The 19,207-nt window shown below is 46.4% G+C and overlaps 1 protein-coding gene across 3 annotated transcripts in view; it reads left to right on the top strand.

The window, feature by feature from the left end:
- Positions 1-6,645: 6,645 nt before the first annotated feature.
- MAPK4 (mitogen-activated protein kinase 4) overlaps positions 6,646-19,207 on the top strand; it is a 156,129-nt gene continuing 143,567 nt past the window's right edge. For all 3 annotated transcript variants that reach the window (XM_084627804.1, XM_084627802.1, XM_084627801.1), the window contains exon 1: positions 6,646-6,775. The gene's annotated coding sequence lies outside the window, so the exon portion shown is untranslated. The remainder of the gene's footprint in view (positions 6,776-19,207) is intronic.

Raw genomic sequence — 19,207 nt, forward strand, 5'->3', positions numbered from 1 at the left:
AACCACCTGAACAAGCCACTTTGGCAATGGAGGGTGAGAAAGGAGGTTGGGTGGCTATTTGTACGAACTTATTAACTTCTGGGATCACAGTTTGGAGCCCACTTGAGGCATCATTTGATCGGTGAGTTGGTTATTGTGATTGGTCAATAGCTGCTTATTTACAAACTGCTGTAGGGAAATGAAGCAGTGAATCTATTCCTGCCGGATGTTGATTGCTCTCAGCTCCCCTGGAGCTGAAGAAGATGCTCAGAATCTCACAGGAACCAGGCTATTACCAGTTACCACTCAGAAGGTGCTGCATAAGGGCAGTATTCTGCAGATATTTATTGCCACGCAGAAGGCTTAGAGAGCAGTCCCATGGGTTCTCACAGTAGCAAGTGCTACACATGACAGTGTTTGCTGGACTGAATCCTGATGTTATCAAAATAAAGAGGCTTCCTTTTGAACAGCATGGTTAAATGGCAGTAACTTAGAACAACTGTAATTACCTCACTAATCATTAAACAAGCAGGTGTAATTAATGAATGTACAGTATTTACAGTACAGTCTGCTGATGAATCTCAAACTGACAGCTGAGACTGCTGCATATCCAGGCTTTGGCACCTGCAGCAATTAGTGGTATCATTACGCATACTGCTTCTATATATTTCACATGGCAAGCTGAGAACCCCAAAGGGACCTACAGCCAATATTGCAGGGAAGAGGACTTCACTGGGGATCTGCAGCCTACAGAGTGTCACAGGCTGGAAGCAGAATACCAGTGGAGCATATTTCAGTCACAAGCTGGGGAGGAGAGGTGATGACACCATAAGTGACTTAATTAAATACTATCTAGCCTGAATTGATAATGGCTGGTCTGTGCTGCATATTAATGTCAGAGGAATGGTGCCTCTTTTAAACCAGAGAAAATCGAAGCTCTTGAAAGGTGCTTGACTGTTTACACAGGATTTGTGGTGATTGGTGAGAAAGGAGCCAGACTACTTGATCAAAGCACCTACATTAACATAATTTCCGGAAGCATATGCCAATAATGGAGGCTACAACAAGCCATTTTTCCCCCACCCTGCCACAAACGTGTCTCATCATCTACTCTCCCTCTTCATTTTGCCCAGGAACTGAAAACAGCAGAAAACAGGCAAGTCAAAGACAAAAGGGCTTGCCCTAGCCTGGCTTCAAACCCAACAAATGAACCCTTTTAAAGAAATAAGCACTGTAACTGAACAATTGTGGAAAAATTACAGAAAGAGAGGCTGTTTCTTCTGTGTGTCCTTTAGATTTGTTCCCACTTCTCTGCCAGTTTCAAGGTTTACTGGCTTTTATTTGGGTCCTAAATTTGTTTTGTTGTCTCTAACAGTTGTGCCTACAGTATTTTATTCAGAGGATGAAACTTCACCCTCGTGCCAAGGGTGAACACAAGTTTCAGTGGGACTTAAGTATACAGACCTGGTCTTTGGTGTGGGAACAAATTTCATCCTCATTGTATAATGTCATTGCTACTGCTACGCCTACTACAAATCATATGTATTGGACCATATTCTGCCTTCAGTTACACCCATATGACCCCACCGATGTGGCACAGATCATATGCATTTTCCATTGACTATGTCAGGCAGTGTTTGGCCCATTGTGTTTGTATGAGTAATTATAGTACCTTTTTTATTCAGAGGGATTCCCGAGTACTTTACCAGCTGTATTGAACTTGTAAGCTGCCATTTAAAATGCTCAGAGGTTTTTTCCTGTGCCTATTTGCAGGCTGGGGGCTCTGTATGTGAACTGGGCCTAGCAGCAGCCAACCTGCCTAAAGTAAAGTGGGTGAGTTGTGCCTTTCTGTTTCAGGGAGCAGTCTGCTTTGTTTCTCTCTGTTTTGAGGTTTGTGAGCATTATCATTCTGCATTACGAATGTACCCTTCTGCCAGGTGTTATTGGCAGCAGAAAGGGGTGGGTTCTATTTTCTAGGGGTTTCCTTAAAGACTATATTAACACCGGCTCAAGCCCCCCCCCACCCAGAAACCTGGGAAACTGTATCTACCAGCCTAGGTGCCCCGATGGGCAATACATCCCTACTTGCAAGCATGCAGTCCACTGCTTAAAACAGAGAGAACTTGACTAAGGGGGAAAACTGGGTGGTGGTGGGGGGGGAAGACAACAGAATAAATGTAAGAAAAACAGATATTAATAAATCAACAAATTCTGTACGGTAAGACTCCTGCTTCCTGGGTTCCTTAACCATCATCCCAACCTCAAGCCTCCTGGCAACTGTCTGCTGGTGCATTCTAGCCACTTCCTCATCACCAGCTCAGTGCTGCTTGGGGGACTCCACCCTCTGACCCAGCTGAGGTGAGTTCAGCTTTAACTGGTGGGTAGAGAGGCCCACACCACAGTCCCTGTGGCTTTCTCTGTGGTGTCTGCTCAAGCTGTCCCAGTTCTGCTCCAGTTATCGCTGCTCTGTGCTGTCACCATCACTCTGTGCTGTCCATTGCCTCAAATCTGCCACTTGTACTATCTATTTTCCCCAAACCACCCTTAGCTCTGCCCATCTACTCTTCTGCAGCAATCTGAGTGCTTTATAGTTGAATCAGGAATATACTTCAGGGGCCTCATCACCTGAAAGCCACTCCAACTGGACAATAAACCCCCTTTTCTCTGCTCTGTCCACGCTCCCTTGCCCAACTGTGCCTGATCACAGTCTCTGCCAAGTCCCAGGCACATATGATGTCAATGTCTTGTCCGTGTATTTTCCAACAAGGTCAAAAGCACTTTATTGCCCACAAACTCAAATGAACTGTATTGTAACCACACTGTCCCCAAACTGTCTCCTAAATGAAAATGCAAACGAGGCCTGGCTCATTCAGTCAATTCCCCTGACCCTCCAACAGACACCAGCAGAGAGCTTCCTCCCCACAGGAGCCCCTGCTCATCTGCATTTCTTAAGCAAGTCTGGGCTGTTCTTCTCCCATTTCACCAACAGATGAGAATAGAGAGCTCTTTACTCTCTAAGGCTTTGGGCCACAGGGCTTACAATAAGGAATAACAGTGTCGGAGAAAAACAAGCATTCTTTTGAACTTCTCTGTGTGTCTGCTGTGAACATAACAGTTACAAGTCACAATGTGTAAGAATTCCTGTCTTCTCCCTCTACTGAAATACAGCCAGGGTTGGGGGCGACTCATCAACTGGTTTACAGACCCCCACAAACACTACACGACCGGCAGGGAGCAAAGACTTCCCTTCCACATTAAGGACACTTGGAAAAAAATCCAAACTAGATTGCTGGAAGTGAGGCACCTAAATGAAAGTGTCCTGATTTTCAGAGATCATAACTTTTCGCACTCAAGTTTGAAATTCTAAGCCACTATTTCAACTGTGAACTCCTGCTAGGTTCCAGAGACTTGTCTTCTATGTAAATGTAACATATTGTTAACCACTGGGACAAGACGTCCCCAAGCAGATCCCCATGGGCAAATCCCTCAGCTTGTGTGGAGTCACGGGAAGGTTTTGACTAGAGGGACCTAGCTGCAGGATGGGGGTTTAAGTGCTTGGTGGGTGGAGGGGGAAATAGATTCTTTCCTAGACTTCCCTATTCCACATATGTACCAACCACATGCTACGCATAAAATGTTAGCCCTCACACAGTATTTTTAGCTTGCGACCCAATGTTTAATTCGTCAAGTGTCCTATTTATCTGCAAATTAAAAATTACATGACTATATAATCCATACTTCTTAAAAACTAAAAATAAAACAAACTGAACCACATTAAGAGGATCTCAGGAAATATCTCCCCTACCTGAGGCGGATCCCCTGAGTTCTCCATGCATGGACTTCCCATTGAGGTGAATGGGGAGTTTCATGTGAAGTGTTTGCAGGATTTGAGCCGAGGTAACTACAAACTGGTAAACTGCAGCCAGTTTACACTCCATGGCTGAAACTGTGCTGTGGTTCTGAGATTTTTATCATGAGCCTTGCAATATTTTTTTGTAAAGGCCCAGCAGCTGGAATCAAGAGGTTGCATCAGAAAGTCAGCTTTCATTTAACCAAACAAATTTAGCCCTCAGAGAAAAGCTTGAATGTGACCCGAGAGCACCCTACAGGCACAAAACTCCAGGGCAAATAAAGATCTTCAAATTTATTTATTTATTTTTAAATCTCATGATTTTCTGAGGTTGAACTCATGGTGTTTCAACATTTGGGGTTGGCAATAGTGTGCATGTGAGAGAGACAGAAGATCACAGTCCCCTGACCACATGCAGAAGGGGTAGAGAAAAGCTGGTCTTAGTGCTGCTACCTGATCATCTAAAAGCAGCTGGATTTCTAATTAGATCTTCAATCTGTGCAAGCAAGGGCACATGCCCTCAGTCAAAGGGGCTGATCTAGACTTTGCCATGTCCATTGGTCGTTTCCTCTGAACTTGAGTACCGTCACCACCTCACTCTTGAGCTTTAACCACCATAATTTTCTCCACGTCCTAATGATGGTTCAATAGTTAGGGCACAAGTCTAGAAAATGGGCCGTGTAGATTCAAGTCCTTGCTCTACTATAACCTTCCTGTATGACCTTGGGCAAGTCATTTAACCTCTCTGTGCTTCAGCTCTCAGCTATGAAAGGGGGTAATAGCACTTCCCTACCTCATAGGGGTGGTATGAAGATAAATACATTAAATATTGTGAAATGCTTTGAGATTTACTGATGGAAAAAGTACATCATCAACTACAGTTCCTGGACTGGAAATGCAGGGATATAAAGGGGGGTATCATCAGCGGAGGTGTTTAACTGTTATCTCCTCACTGATCTTCCTCCCAGCTCATACCTTGTGCACAGCATTGCCAAGCCCAGCCATTCAAAACACCATGAGATTACCTTAAAAGTAATAAATGTGAGGTCCTTTTTTGTTTGTCTCCTGGTTTCTGAGCCTTTAGGGTTCGTAATTCAAGCTTTACTCCATAACCAAACGCCTAGAAACTTTTATTTTAGAGTAAGTTATTTTCTCATAATCATGATTCCAGGAGGTGCGACTTTAATGGAACCACCAACCACTGTGAGACTAGTGATAAAGTCAGAAGAGGTGGAGATACTGGGGATGTGTTGAACAGAAGGGATATTGGAACTGGATTCTGCTGTGCCTACATCAGGGAGCTTGCTTGGGTTGCTTCTCCGAGAAAGAAGAACGAAGCTACCAGAGGGCAACTGCTTTGTCTTCCTCCACCCCCACATCATCTGCCAGTGAGTAAGCATCACCTCATGATCCCTGGACTGAAAGGTGGCTGATAGACCTCATAAATTAAGCCTGGGTCTTTATCCAGCACCAGGAGAGGATCCTGGACCAGTGCAGCAATGGCTGTCTCTGCGACATAACCAGGTTACAGAGTAGCAGCTGTGTTAGTCTGTATCCACAAAAAGAATCCGATCGTCAGGTGTGGGAGATGCGTGGCACTATGAGAACATGAGAGTTTTCTTGCCACAACCTTTACTATGATCTGAACCAGCATTAGGGCCCCCTTCTCACCTTGCCTCTCTGCTCCCCGTCCCTCCCCTTTGGGGAAGTTAATCCATGCCTGTGCTTCATTGCGATATTGTAGCTGGCTTCTGAGCAGAGCAGAGAAACATCCTTATACAGGGCTATTGCTCCACCGCCCCCATGTGCCTGTTCAGAATGAAGGGTCTGACTCAATAAAAGGGGAAGGGAAAAGTACACTACCGGGGCTGAGACAGCTACTGAACAGCTACAGCCAGAGAACAGAGAGTTTAGGGACTGGGATGTGGGAATTCCTGACTTCCCCAGTCCCACCCCAAAAGGGGAGGAGGATCTTGTAGTTAAAGGACAGGACTGGGAGTCAGGACAGCTGGGATCTTCCTAACTATGCCAGAGACTTCCTGTGAGACTCTGGCAAATTACCTACTCTCCCTCTGTTTCATTTTCCCCTAATCTAACATAAAACCTCTCCAGTTGGCTAGAGGGATCCATATACTAATAGCATCAGAACACCTTACACCTCCAACATGGGGCTAAGGCTACTTCCCTGTGTCCACTCATTGCCAAGTGTCTCAAGGCCCTTGACTGGAAGGCTCTGTGGAGAGCAAAACCAGCTCCTGTCACCAAGTCCCTTTGGCCAGTCACACCGGTGGAATCAACACCCACATCTGGCTGAGTCGTTTATTACTGGGGCTGTGAATTTTCGGGCTTTTATTCTTCCCTACAACCGCGGGATGCGTTATTTCTCCGGGGGCGGGCTAGCTGGTGGCCCTGCCCTTGGTGCGAGGGAAGTCCAAGGAGCTGGTGTAAATGAGAGCAGAATCCGGCCCAGCCGATCCGAATAGGGTGACCAGATGTCCCAATTTTACAGGGACAGTCCCGATTTTGGGGTCTTTTTCTTATATAGGCTCCTATTTACCCCCCCCCCTCCCGATTTTTCATACTTGCTGTCTGGTCACCCTAGATCCGAAGGCGGGGGCGCTGAAAACCCACCTATGGTGGCTGCCCTGGAGCGGGGCTCAGGCTGGGGAAGACCGAGCCGGGCAGCGCGGACACCGCCTGCAGGGCGCTCGGCGCGGCTCCCGCGGGGGAGCTGCAGCGGCAGGTGGCCGCCGCGTGACGGACAGGCCTGCCCTGACGTCAGGCGGTGGGCGGGGCCCCGGGAGGCAGAGCTGCGGGGGCCGAGCGGGGCAGATGTGCCGGGTTGCTCGGGCTCGCTCTGCGGACGGAGGGGCAGGAGCGAGGCGAGCCCCGTCCGAGGAGGCGCGCTCCCGGCTGGGCTCGCGGCGGGTGCTTCTCTCTCCATGGGTAAGTGCCTGTGCCAGGGATGTGCTTCCCCAGGTAGCGGAAGGCACCGGGCGGGCTCGGGCTGAGGGGCTGCCCCTCCCGCAGTAATGAAAGAGGCGACCACAGGCAGCCCCTCCGGCCGCGGGAGGGGGGGAATCCGCAGGAGCTCGCGCTGTTCCCCAGCAGTTCGCGCTGTTCCCCAGCACCTGAGTCTAGCTCGCTTGCTCCTGGAGCCCTTTGATTCTAGCCCTCTTCGGGGTTCACTGCTAGGTGGGAAGCGGACCTTCTCTGGCTTTCATGCCTCTGGCCTGGCCCACCTATCCCTTCCCCCCCCCCCCCCAGGACAGGAGTGGAGATGGGGAGAGAGCTAAAGCAAGGATGATGACATGAGTTTCCCTGGCGGGGTCTCTACAATGCAGCGCTGTAGTCCCTCCTCTGCCCCAGTGCGATGGTGGGGTGATGGGGCTGCTGTATTTATCACTTTGTGGGGGCAAATAGTCCAGTCGGTCCTCCCCCCTCCCCCCCCCCCCCCCCGTGCTACACTGGAGACGTGCTATCTGGCTGTGTGGACAGTGGTCTCTGTGGAGAGGTGGTATTTCCCATTCCCCAGGGAGAAAGGACTCAGAGCCCACTCCTTGGTCTGTGGGGTGCAGCGCAGGAGAGGCTGGATGGAGGGAGTGTGTGCTGGGGGCATGGCCTGGCATGTTAGGGGAAAAGGGCCCCATCATTTTCACAAGCTCTGTTTGTTCCATGGAAATCCTAAATACATTTCTGGTGTTCCTGCTCTAGTTACAAATGCTGCTGCTAACAGAAGGCAAAAATAGCATCAGAGCACCTGTAGGATGTGCTGTAGTGGCTAAGGGAGGTGATAACTGGTGTCTTTAAGCATGCTATCTTGTGAGAGGCATTGACATGAGGATGGCTTTTAAAAGGCTTGTTGGGGAATGATGAGGATGAGTCTACTGGCACCACATCCCTCTATTATAATATTTCTTATACTCTGCTTCCAATTCTTCTGTGGGCTGTCATCCCCTTCTGTGGGCTGTCATCCCCTTGATTCCTCTCTTCCATAACTCAGTTAACTCCACTGAATTCAGTGGAGTTACTCCTGACTTACACTGCTGTAAGTGTGTAGAGAATCAGGCCTTTTGTGGTTCCTCGCATACACTAAAGAGTATGAATACTTCTGTTTGCTTGACTGGCAAATGTCTAAATGGTGTGTGCATGAATGAACGGTGACTTTATGAGTGTAGCATTACCTCGGACATTTCATTTGCAGGCGCTTTAGTACTTCTCTGGCTGTGTAGGAAAGGCACATTTTTAGAGTAACGAATGCTGAACTATGATGTGGTGTAAGTGATCCACCAGTTCGTAGCTGTACACGGTTACTATTATGGCTCTTAATTGCCCCAGTGAAGGACTCAAACTGTCAGCCATCTGCACCTGAAAGCTGTTGGGTGTCAAGTATTCTCTGTACTTCTGGGAACAACCGTGCACTGATGGGATGGACGAGATGACCTACTATGATGGATCGATCTATCTAACTAATAAATTCCAGTGGTGGTTCTGGGCTCTGGAGCAAAACATGATTATAGCTAAGGCATACTTTTGGTCAATTTGGGTGCTTAAAATTAGATACCGAAATAAATTGGGTGATTTGTTTTTTACAGGGAGTTACAGGTGCCTGACAGTCAGATAAGTGACCTAACCGTAGTGTTGTTTGATAATACTAGGCTTAGTCTTTTACACCTCCTCCTCTTTGCCGTGTCTCTGGATGTGTAAAACTAATGATTGGATCCTCTTAAATAAATCCTCATCAGTGACTTACAACATGGAGCTGATTTCTGCTGCTGCCCTTCATGAAAGATCCTGGCCGCTTATTAATTATGAGCAGCACTTCACACTTTCAAAGCATTGTATGAATATCAGTTAAATGACAAGACCCTGTGACAGGTCAGTATGACAAACCTCATTCATGAGGCGGGGAAGCTGTGGCTTTGGAGAGACGAAGAAGCTTGTTTGAGGCTACGTGGTAAGTCATTGGCAGGGTTGGGATTAGAGCTCCTAGAACATAGTTTTTCAAACTGGAGGGCACCTCCCCACTCCAGGAGTGGCAATGAGTTTATCAGGGGGGCGTGAGGACCTGATGTGAAGTAGCACATTCTCACAGTTTATCAGGGGGGAGATGGTGGAGACAGTGCCCCTGCCTGTGGGGAGGCAATGCCAGCAGCCAGCATGCACGTGGAGGTCCCAGGGGGAAGGGGTTGGAGAGCAAGCCCGCCCCCTGCAGTGCCTGTTACTGGTCTGGTGTGGAAGTAAGGCCCTGGAGGGGAGGGGTTGGAGAGTTAGGCCACTCCCTCCGAGAGCCTGTTACTGCCCAACCCCTCCCACTTCACACCCTGCTCTGCCTGAGCCCCGGGTACTGGGCTGGTGGTATCAGGCAGCAGGATCTGGGCCGCAGCAGCAGAGTGGAGTCAGCAGGCACACCCTGGTAGGCATCGTGGCCCACCACAGGGAGGGAGGGGGTGCAGCAGGCTGGGTGTATCCCCCGTAGCCCACATGTTGGTTATAAGGGGAAAGAAAAGAATAAGAATGCAGAAACGCAAGATACCTATAGGTCCAGGCCTATAAGACAGAGGTGGGCAAACTATGGCCCGCAGGCCACATCCAGTCTGTGGGACTGTCCTGCCTGGCTCCTGAACTCCCTGCTGCGGAGGCTACCCCTGGCCCTCCTGCCCCGCTGTCCCCCCTCCCCTGCAGTCACGCTGCTGCCATGCTGCCAGCGCTCTGGGTGGCGGGGCTGCACGCTCCTGCAGGGCAGAACAGCGGCATGTCTAGCTCTGGCTGGGCGGCACGGCTGCCAGACATGCTTTGAGCAGCATGGTAAGAGGGCTGGGAATTGGTTAAGGAGCAGTTGGGACAGGGAGCAGGGGGCGGTTGGATGGGACAGAGGTTCTGGGGGGGTAAGGGATGGGGAGCAGGGGGGGTTTAGATAGGGGGTGGTGTCCCGGGGTGTGGTGAGGGGGTGGGGGTCCCGGGAGGGGGCGGTCAGGGGACAAGGTGTGTGGGGGGGAGGGGGTTGGATGGGTGGGGAGTTCTGAGGGGGGCAGTCAGGGGCAGGAAGTGGGAGTGGTCAGATGGGGGGGCAGGCTGTTTGGGGACATGTGTACAGCCTTCCCTACCCAGTCCTCCATACAGTTTTGCACCCCGATGTGGTCCTCGGGCCAAAAAGTTTGCCCACCCTGCTATAAGAACTAGTTTAAGTGTTTAGCATAAGAGTAAGCCCCTGCAGCCTTAGAGGAAGTAAGTTGCTCTATAGTTTTAGCATAAGTAAGTAAACTAGTAGTGACCTTAAGTCACAAGATGACATAAGACTTTGTTTTGCTTGTTTTGCAATATTGGAAAAAGCTGAAACTAAGCATAAAACTACTGACAGGTAACCGCAAGATATTTTGTGGGTAAATATCAGCAGATGCCTAACAGCAGGTAGCTATGGTAACTAACTTTTATGTATATGCTAATGAGTTTAAACTAATTAATATACTAATCTGAAGGATAAGGGCACCCCAATGTTATGAGGGTGAAATATGGTGAAGAAGGGAGGAGTCACTCATGAATTTGGATGATGGTCTATAAAGGATCTGTCTCAACCCTTCTAGTCCTCCCTAAGGATAGAGTGAGCATACACATGTAATGGTGCTGGACATAACTACAGGATTGTATTACTTCGTCTTACTTGTTTGGATTGTTTATTTATAGGACTAATCATAGTAATAATACAAATTCTGCAACCTCAAATGTTTTTTTCCTGAGTGTGAGTGTTGTGGTCACTGCTGTGTACATTGGGGCTCCCACCTGAACAGTAATTCTGACAATACTCGGCCCAATCTTGGGACAAAAACCTGCCAAATATTGGAGTGTTAATTGGGAATTTTAAATGTTTTAAATGGCCCGTGTAATTGATACCTAATCAATAGATCAGGCAACATGGGAGAGTGGGAGCAAGGGAGTTTGGGGGGAGCAGAGCAGGGGGCTTGGGCAAGGGTCTGATGGGGAGAGGAGGAGAAAAAGAGTGGGTTGTGCACATGGGGCATGAATCTCTGAAGGGGGTGGTGGTGGTGCAACAAAGAAGTTTGAGAACCTCTGTCCTAGAACTTCTGGTATCTAGTCCCATGCTTGTTTGACTAGACTGGGCCTTTTCTGAGTGTATTTGAGTAGAGTTCTGAAGTCTCCACAGTACATGTATGATTTATATAGTGAGAGGGCATGTCTTTCTGGAGGCTGTGGGATGGATGTTATGAAGAGAGATATCTGAAGCAGGGTGATTTCAGATAACAGGAGGTTCAACAGTCCTTTCCTTCTTCCTGGTATTCACTCTGAGTTTCCTCATTTAACAAATCTGGAAACTCAAAGCAAAATTCAGCCTAAAGTGACAAATTTTCAGTGGATTTTGGGTGGAAACCACTGAGCTTTGTATGGCTCCTACCCTGAAACAATTCCTGAAACCCAGGCTTGTTTGTAATATGGCTGAGGATTGAACTGGTTGAAACTATAATAAAGAACAAAATTGTCAGTCACGTAGATGAACATAATTTGTTGGGGAATACTCAATATGTTTTTTGTAAAGGGAAATCATACTTCGCCAATCTACAAGAATTCTTTGAGGGGGTCAACAAGCATGTTGTCAAGGGGGATCCAGTGGATAAAATGTATTTAGATTTTCAAAAGCGTTTGACAAGGTCCCTCACCAAAGGCTCTTAAGGAAAGTAAGCAGTCATGGGATAAGAGGGAAGGTTCTCTCATGGATCGGTAACTGGTTAAAAGATAGGAAACGAAGGGTAGGAATAAATGGTCAGTTTTCAGAATGGAGAGAGGTAAATAGTGGTGTCCCCAAGGAGTACTGGGACCAGTCCTATTCAACATATTCATAAATGATCTGGAAAAAGGGATAAACAGTGAGGTGGCAAAATTTGCAGATGATACAAAACTACTCAAGATAGTTAGGTCCCAGGCAGACTGTGAAGAGCTACAAAAAGATCTCTCAAAACAGGGTGACTGGGCAACAAAGTGGCAGATGAAATTCAGTGTTGACAAATGCAGAGTAATACACACTGGAAAACATAATCCCAACTATACGTATAAAATGATGGGGTCTAAATTAGCTGTTACCATTCAAGAAAGAGATCTTGGAGTCATTGTGGATAGATCTCTGAAAACATCCACCCAATGTGCAGTGGCAGTCAAAAAAGCAAACAGAATGTTGGGAACCATTAGGAAAGGGATAGATAATAAGACAGAAAATATCATATTGCCTCTATATAAATCTATGGTGTGCCCACACCTTGAATACTGTGTGCAGATGTGCCCATCCCATCTCAAAAAAGATATACTGGACTTGGAAAAGGTTCAGAAAAGGGCAACAAAAATGATTAGGGGTATGGAACGGCTGCCTTATGAGGAGAGATTAGTAAGGCTGGGACTTTTCATCTTGGAAAAGAGCCGACTAATGGGGGATATGATAGAGGTCTATAAAATCATGATTGGTGTGGAGAAATAAATAAAGAAATGTTATTTACTCCTCCTAACACAAGGACTAGGGGCCACCAAATGAAATTAATAGGCAGCAGGTTTAAAACAAACAAAAGGAAATATTTTTTTCACACAACGCATAGTCAGTCTCGTGGAACTCCTTGTTGTGAAGGCCAAGACTATAACAGGGTTCAAAAAAGAACTAGCTAAATTCATGGGGGATAGGTCCATCAGTGGCTATTAGCCAGGATGGGCAGGGATGGTGTCCCTAGCCTCAGTTTGCCAGAAGTTGGGAATGAGCAACAGGTGATGGATCACTTGATGATTACCTATTCTGTTCATTCCCTCTGGGGCACCTGGCATTGGCCACTTTTGGAAGATAAGATACTGGGCTAGGTGTACCTTTGGTCTGAACCAGTATGGCCGTTCTTTTGAGGATTGTTGACAAGTCAGAGAGAGCCTGGTGAGCATGGCCTGCCTGTTGGGTTTGTAATAAACCCAGGTAAATTTTGTCTGGTTTCACGTTTTGGACAGTTTTCGTTACGAACCTATGTCCTTCTGCACCTAAACACCTGCAGACACAATGCACTGCAATAATATAGAGTCCTAAGCCAGAAGGGCCCATTGTGAGCATGTCTGATCTCCTATATAACACAGGCCATAGAACGTCCCAAAAATATTTCCTAGCGCAGATCTTTTAGAAACACATCCAATCTTGATTAAACCATTGACAGTGATGGAGAATCCACCACAACCTTTGTTAAATTGTTCCAATAGTTAATTACTCTCACCATTAAAAATTTGCACCTTATTTCTAACCTGAATTTGTCTAGCTTCAATTTCCAATCATTGGATTGTGTTAAACCTTTCTCTGTTTGATTGAAGAGCTCATTATTAGATATTTGTTCCTCATGTACTTATAGACTGTAATCAAATCACCCCTTAACCTTTTCTTTCTCATTAGGCTTGGAAGGATGCTAAATTGTTAGTGGTTGGTAAGCGTCAATTTCACGTGATACGCAGCCATTGACAAAAAAAAAAAATCCTTGGATAGTAGTAGGTAAGCACAGCCTCCCTCTGACCTAGTGCCTGCAGGAATCTGGTATCCTGGCCCCTCAGCTGTGCAGGGAGCCCTCTGCAGCCCAGCTGCCATGTCCCCGTTCACTCATTCATCAGCCTGAAGTACTGGGGTCCATCTGCTGCTCCAGGGCCAGAGCTGTTCAGAAACGGAGTGGCCTCCCCCATAGCCAGGGACTCATCCTCCTTGTAGTGGTCCCAGCACGCACCTTCCTGGCTGGGATAGGAGCACTTAGCGGGACTGGAACAGTGGCAACCAAGTAACAAAGGGCAACAGTGGCTGCCAAACAGTATTGGAGCTGCAGATCCGATTGATGAACACAACAGTGCTCTGGGATCGAAGTTCAGAAAGAGTACGAATGCAATTACATTTGTCATGTGGCCTCAACTGGACTAGTATAGTAGGGGAGGCCAAATTTGTTGTTTTATATTAGTAACGAGTCACAAAAGGAAAACCCTAGAGCAGCGGTTCCCAGACTTGTTCCACCACTTGTGCAGGGAAAGCCCCTGGTGGGCCGGGCCGGTTTGTTTATCTGCTGCGTCCGCAGGTTCGGCTGATCGCAGCTCCCAGTGGCTGCGGTTCGCTGCTCCAGGCCCATGGGAGCTGCTGGAAGCGGCGCAGGCCAAGGGACGTACTGGCTGCCACTTCCAGCAGCTCCCATTGGCCTGGAGCAGCGAACCGCGGCCACTGGGAGCCGTGATCGGCCGAACCTGCGGATGCGGCAGGTAAACAAACCGGCCTGGCCCGCCAGGGACTTTCCCTGTACAAGTGGCAGAACACGTTTGGGAACCACTGCCCTAGAGGAATATTTTAGTGAATAGCCTGACCTCCAATTTAAAACTGTGAATAAGTCTGGAAAGGGAGATAAGGACATTTTGTGCTGCAAAGTTGGTAAAACAGAAATCTCTGGAAAGATCAATAGTATTGCTGATCATCTAAACAGTAGATCTCATTTGACAATAAAAGAGGGTCAAGCAAAGGTAAGCCAGGCTTTGATAGAATCGTATTTAGGAAGAATGAGAGAAGGAAGAAGCTGCAGATTTTCCACACGATCTGGTACGTGTATTGTGCTTTGAGCCAATTCCAATGAATACTGCCCATGGGGTTGGAGCTTTTTATTAGCTCTGCTTCACAAGTATGCACTAGCAACGTGCACTTGCCCGGAACATCAATAGCTGGAAGAAAAATACCCACCTGAAGTTTTTTGCTCACCACCGAGCTACAATAAAGGATCTTTTGAATGGTCGGAAATTCTCTTTAGTAATTGATTAAACCCAGAGTTTTCCAGACCGCCAGCAATTAACATCCTTGCAGTGTTCTACAGTGACAAAAATAAAACCATGAATACGATTCTATTGAAATGTTGTGTTGTTGTTTAGTGCAATGCAGGGGTCATGTCAATTTGGATTCAATTTGTGTTGTGAGAATACAGCCAAGCGTGGGAATACTGTGTATCAGTCAACAGTGACTCCACAATATACATGCCATGCTTAGTAAAGGACTCGAAAGAAATATATCCACATCCACTGCACATTCCATGGATTGCTTATCTTCTGTGTATAGCCATTGATCATGCGATCAACCCTGATGCATTCTACAACATGAACAAATTTGCGGTACATTTTCTGGTGAAATTTAAACATGCCAACAGGCAAGGGGTCTTTTAAAGTTACCTTTCAACAACGTGAGCATGCGCCCTATCATGTTGTGCTGTTGTGTTAGTTTTCCTGGGTCAAGGCAACAAAATCATTCATGTGCATTGGGACAGTGTGATGGACTTTCTTATTGAAGAAGCGGTAGGATTCACCTCAAAGAAGGCAATGAAACTATATTAGGTGGTCGAGGATGATGGAAATCAGCAAGAACAGTACTGCAAGTTACCTTGTCTTTGTGTATTTTTGGGGGGGAGGGAATCTACAGTGTTCATTTGCAAATGAAAACAAATACACCTTTCATACATTGCCTTGATACGCTGCTTACCTATGACTTACAAGTTCCTGCTGATGTACCTTAATGCCTAAAAGAAGTGGAACTCAGGTCAGTGGGCTCCAAAAGGCAATTCCTTTCATCTGCAACACATACTTTCTCATCAGAATTTCAAAGCAAACTGAAGGCAGCCATAACCTGGAATGTATCAGACAGACTCTAAGGAGCTGGATCTCTTTTTGCGAACTGTCAAGTGTTTGATCCATTTGTCACACCTCAGATTTCTCATAACTTTAGCGACTATGAAAATAGTCTGCATATTTTCCCTTGCAAGGCAGAAGAGTTCAAGCACGATTTTGATTTGTGCATAGAGTATGAAGTGCCTTGTGATGACAGCCTAACTGGAGAGGTTGAAACCCTGTCATTGCCTGTCATATCCAGTGTGGCATTGCGTGCACTTGCAGTGCCCGTAACTTCAGTGCCTATGGCAAAATCATTTAGTGTGTTCAGAAAAGGTCAAGACAAATATCGCATGCACCTCTCAAAGGCTGACTTCGGCAGCTCAACATTTTGTACTACAAAAAGGATATAAGCTTAAATTTGGAGAGCTTCATGGGCAGCAGGTGGTATAGGCCAGGGGAGGCTCAACCTCCTCTGGCACTGCCGTGGCCTCTGCACCCCTGATTGGGGGGTTTTGGAGGGAAGTTTTTGATTTATTGTGCCCCATGCAGGTTCCGGGGTGGCTGAGGAGGCGGTATGTGCTACCACCTCTTCAGCCACCCTGGAACCTGCATGGGGCACAGCAAAAGCATCTTCCGGAGAAAAGAAACGCACACTTTTCTCTGGGCAGCTTGGAGTCTGGGGAGGGGAAGCGAGGCCTGGAACTCTGTGCAGGGGAGCTTGGGACTCTGGCCTGCTTGGGGCTCCTCTGGCCGAGGGGAAGGGTGGGCAGAAGGGGCAGCGCCGGGGCTAGTCTCCCCGCAAGGGGGCTCCACCTGCCACCCCTGGAGAGCTTTTGAAATCTGAAAACATCTGCTGGTTCTAGCAAATAATTACTAATTCCAGTACCTGCAATAAAAGACCCGAGATATTTTATTTATTTATTAGCTCGAACCTCCTAGCGGTGGGAACTGAAGACGTTATGGACAAAGTTATGTGATTTAGGTGTGTTACAAATAACACTTAAACTTTCTGATTCTTAGTATCTACTGTCATTAAATAATTGTCTGCCACTCACCCCTTAATTTCCTGCAGTTGTGAAAGGTCTAATTGATAAAAATAAAAAGCTTAAAACTAGGGCTGTCGATTAGTTGCAGTTAACTCATGTGATTAACTAAAAAAAATTAATCACGATTAATCGCACTGTTAAACAATAGAATACCAATTGAAATTTATTTAATATTTTTGGATGTTTTTCTGAATTGAAAAATACTTCTATCATTTTACAGTGCAAATATTTGTAATAAAAAATAAATATAAAGGGAGCACTCTTTGTATTCTGTGTTGTAATTGAAATCAAGATATTTGAAAATGTAGAAAACATCCACAAATATTTAAATAAATGGTCTTCTATTATTGTTTAACAGCACAGTTAATTTTTTTAATCGCTTGACAGCCCTACTTAAAACCCATAATTTTGCATAATTGAGGAAATCAAAATAAATAAAAAATGCTTACAATAAAAATTGATCTGAAATTATGAAGAAAAAAAGACAAATCTAATTCTGCCAAGCAAAGTATCGTATTGGCACATCAGTCTCTAATGTGCAAGTATTGCCAAAGAGGAAAAAAATAGATGGGACCCAAGGATATCTGCTGGAAGTAGGCACAGCCAGCCTAACACAGAACTTAGTGTGCCTGCACTATGTAACCTCTGTCCATCGCTCATTAGAGAGACAAGGTGGATGAGGTAATACCTCTTACTGGACCAACTTCTGAGAGAAGGTAAAATATATTACCTCACCTACCTTGTCTCATGAATCCTGGGACCCACATTGTTACAACACTGCAGACAACCGTGGAAGATATCCATTTGTCATTGTCTGTTCCTGTTTTGGTGGCAGATTAATCTGTACCATGATACTATCCCTGCCATCTTTCTCTTTTCTCCTGGGGCTATATACAGTTTTCCTCATTGCTTTTTGGTTCAATCTCCTTATCAGCTTTGAGCATTCTGAAGAAATGTCATTCCTGCACTCTCTGATTTTGAGTACAAACAGAAAATGTCTGAGGAGATGGGGAAACTTTTCTAGTGAGCCATGGAGTCATAAGCATCACGCACCTTTCACACGGAAATGTGGGCTGTTGATTTTTTTTGCCTTCTGCCCTCCCACAATACAGCAGCAGGCAACATATTATTTTAGGGCCAATCCATTGTCCCTGTATGCAGGTCTATCTAATCTGTGTATCTGAAAAAACGTTCCTCACTATTGGTAAAGAATTTATCCTCAAAACACCACTGCAAGACGTGGAGGTAGCATCTTCTTCATTTTGCAGGCAGGGAACTGAGCCACAGAATGAGATATCCATGGGAGTTTATAGACAAATTGGGAACTGAACTCGGGTCTCCAGAGTCCCATTTTAGTGCCTTAATCATAAGACAATCCTCCTCCTAGGATGCTAGCTAATGGGAGTTCCTATGGAATGTCATGTTTTAATCACGCCCTATTTATATTCTAATGACATGAATATGACCCCTCAAAGATGCAGAAGGAAATTAAGACATGAGCAACAATCCCACCCTGATTCTGCTAACCCCCAGGGCCGCAGTGATAGATACACCTGACTATTGGACTTTATAGGTAGAGGCTGAGGTCAGAGGACGTGCACAAAAGCCACAGCTGAAAATGAAATAAGCTTCTCAGTATATGGGACTGTGATGTTCAAGGCTGGGTATTGTTCGGGGCTTTTTTCATTAAGGCAGTCACTGCTTCGTTGCACTGCTATATGAAGTGGCAGCATATGAGACAACGTGACATCAATCAGCACTCTCCAGCTGTTCTTTAGATTCCTCACTCCTTCCACACCTAATCTTTTGCCAATTTCTCATTTATTTTAAAGATTTGCTTGGGGGAAATGGTACAGTTCCAAGGATGCTGTGAAGCTGCATGTTTACCAGACAAACGAGAAAACGTTTTCATCAGGCTGTTTTTGGAAGAGTTCCTCCAAATTGCTCCTCCTTCCCCATTCATTTCTAGTTAGGAGTTGGCACTCCCCATTTAAAAAAAAAATGTAAAAATTCAGTTTTCCAGGTGAAACTGACAAAATCCACTGTTCCGGGCATAGGCACCGACTCCGTGGGTGCTTCGGGGCTGAAGTACCTTTGGGGAAAAAAATATGGGGTGCTCAGCACCCACTAGCCACAGCTGGCCACCAGTCAGCTGTTTGGGGGCTGGTGGGATGCACGCAGAGGAGGATAGAGAGGAGCCAGCTGAAGGTGGGCTGGGGGGCCTTAGGGGAGGGAGCTGAGAGGAGTGAGCAAGGGGTGGGAAGAGGCAGAGCGAGGGCGGGGCCTCTGGGGAAGGGGCAGAGTGGAGATGTGGCCTCGGGGTGGAGCGCCCACCTGGAAAAATAAGTCAGTGCCTATAGTTCCAGGTGAAGGTCACTGATGTTATAGGGGATGAGCTGACCCAGTAACTTTCATCCCACAGATCTTTTCAATGCTATCTGTAGAGAAACCAGAGATAAGTCCTATTCAGTCATCTAGCAGAATTGTTCCCTACAGTCTGTATTCTACAGTGCTTTGTCCAGCGTAGCTTTAAAGGACTCAAATGATGGGATTTCCACTTCTTTCCTGGGAAGATGGCTGCACAGACTATTAAGAATTTTTTCTGATATTGACCCTTTGCCATATTCCTTCAAATTGCTCCCGGTTATGTCCGTTGGGACCAACTAAAATGATTCCTCTTCCCCTGCCTTCT

Source organism: Lepidochelys olivacea (genome assembly GCF_965140295.1).
Source record: "Lepidochelys olivacea isolate rLepOli2 genome assembly, chromosome: 5".
In the NCBI taxonomy this organism is placed as follows: Eukaryota; Metazoa; Chordata; order Testudines; family Cheloniidae; genus Lepidochelys; species Lepidochelys olivacea.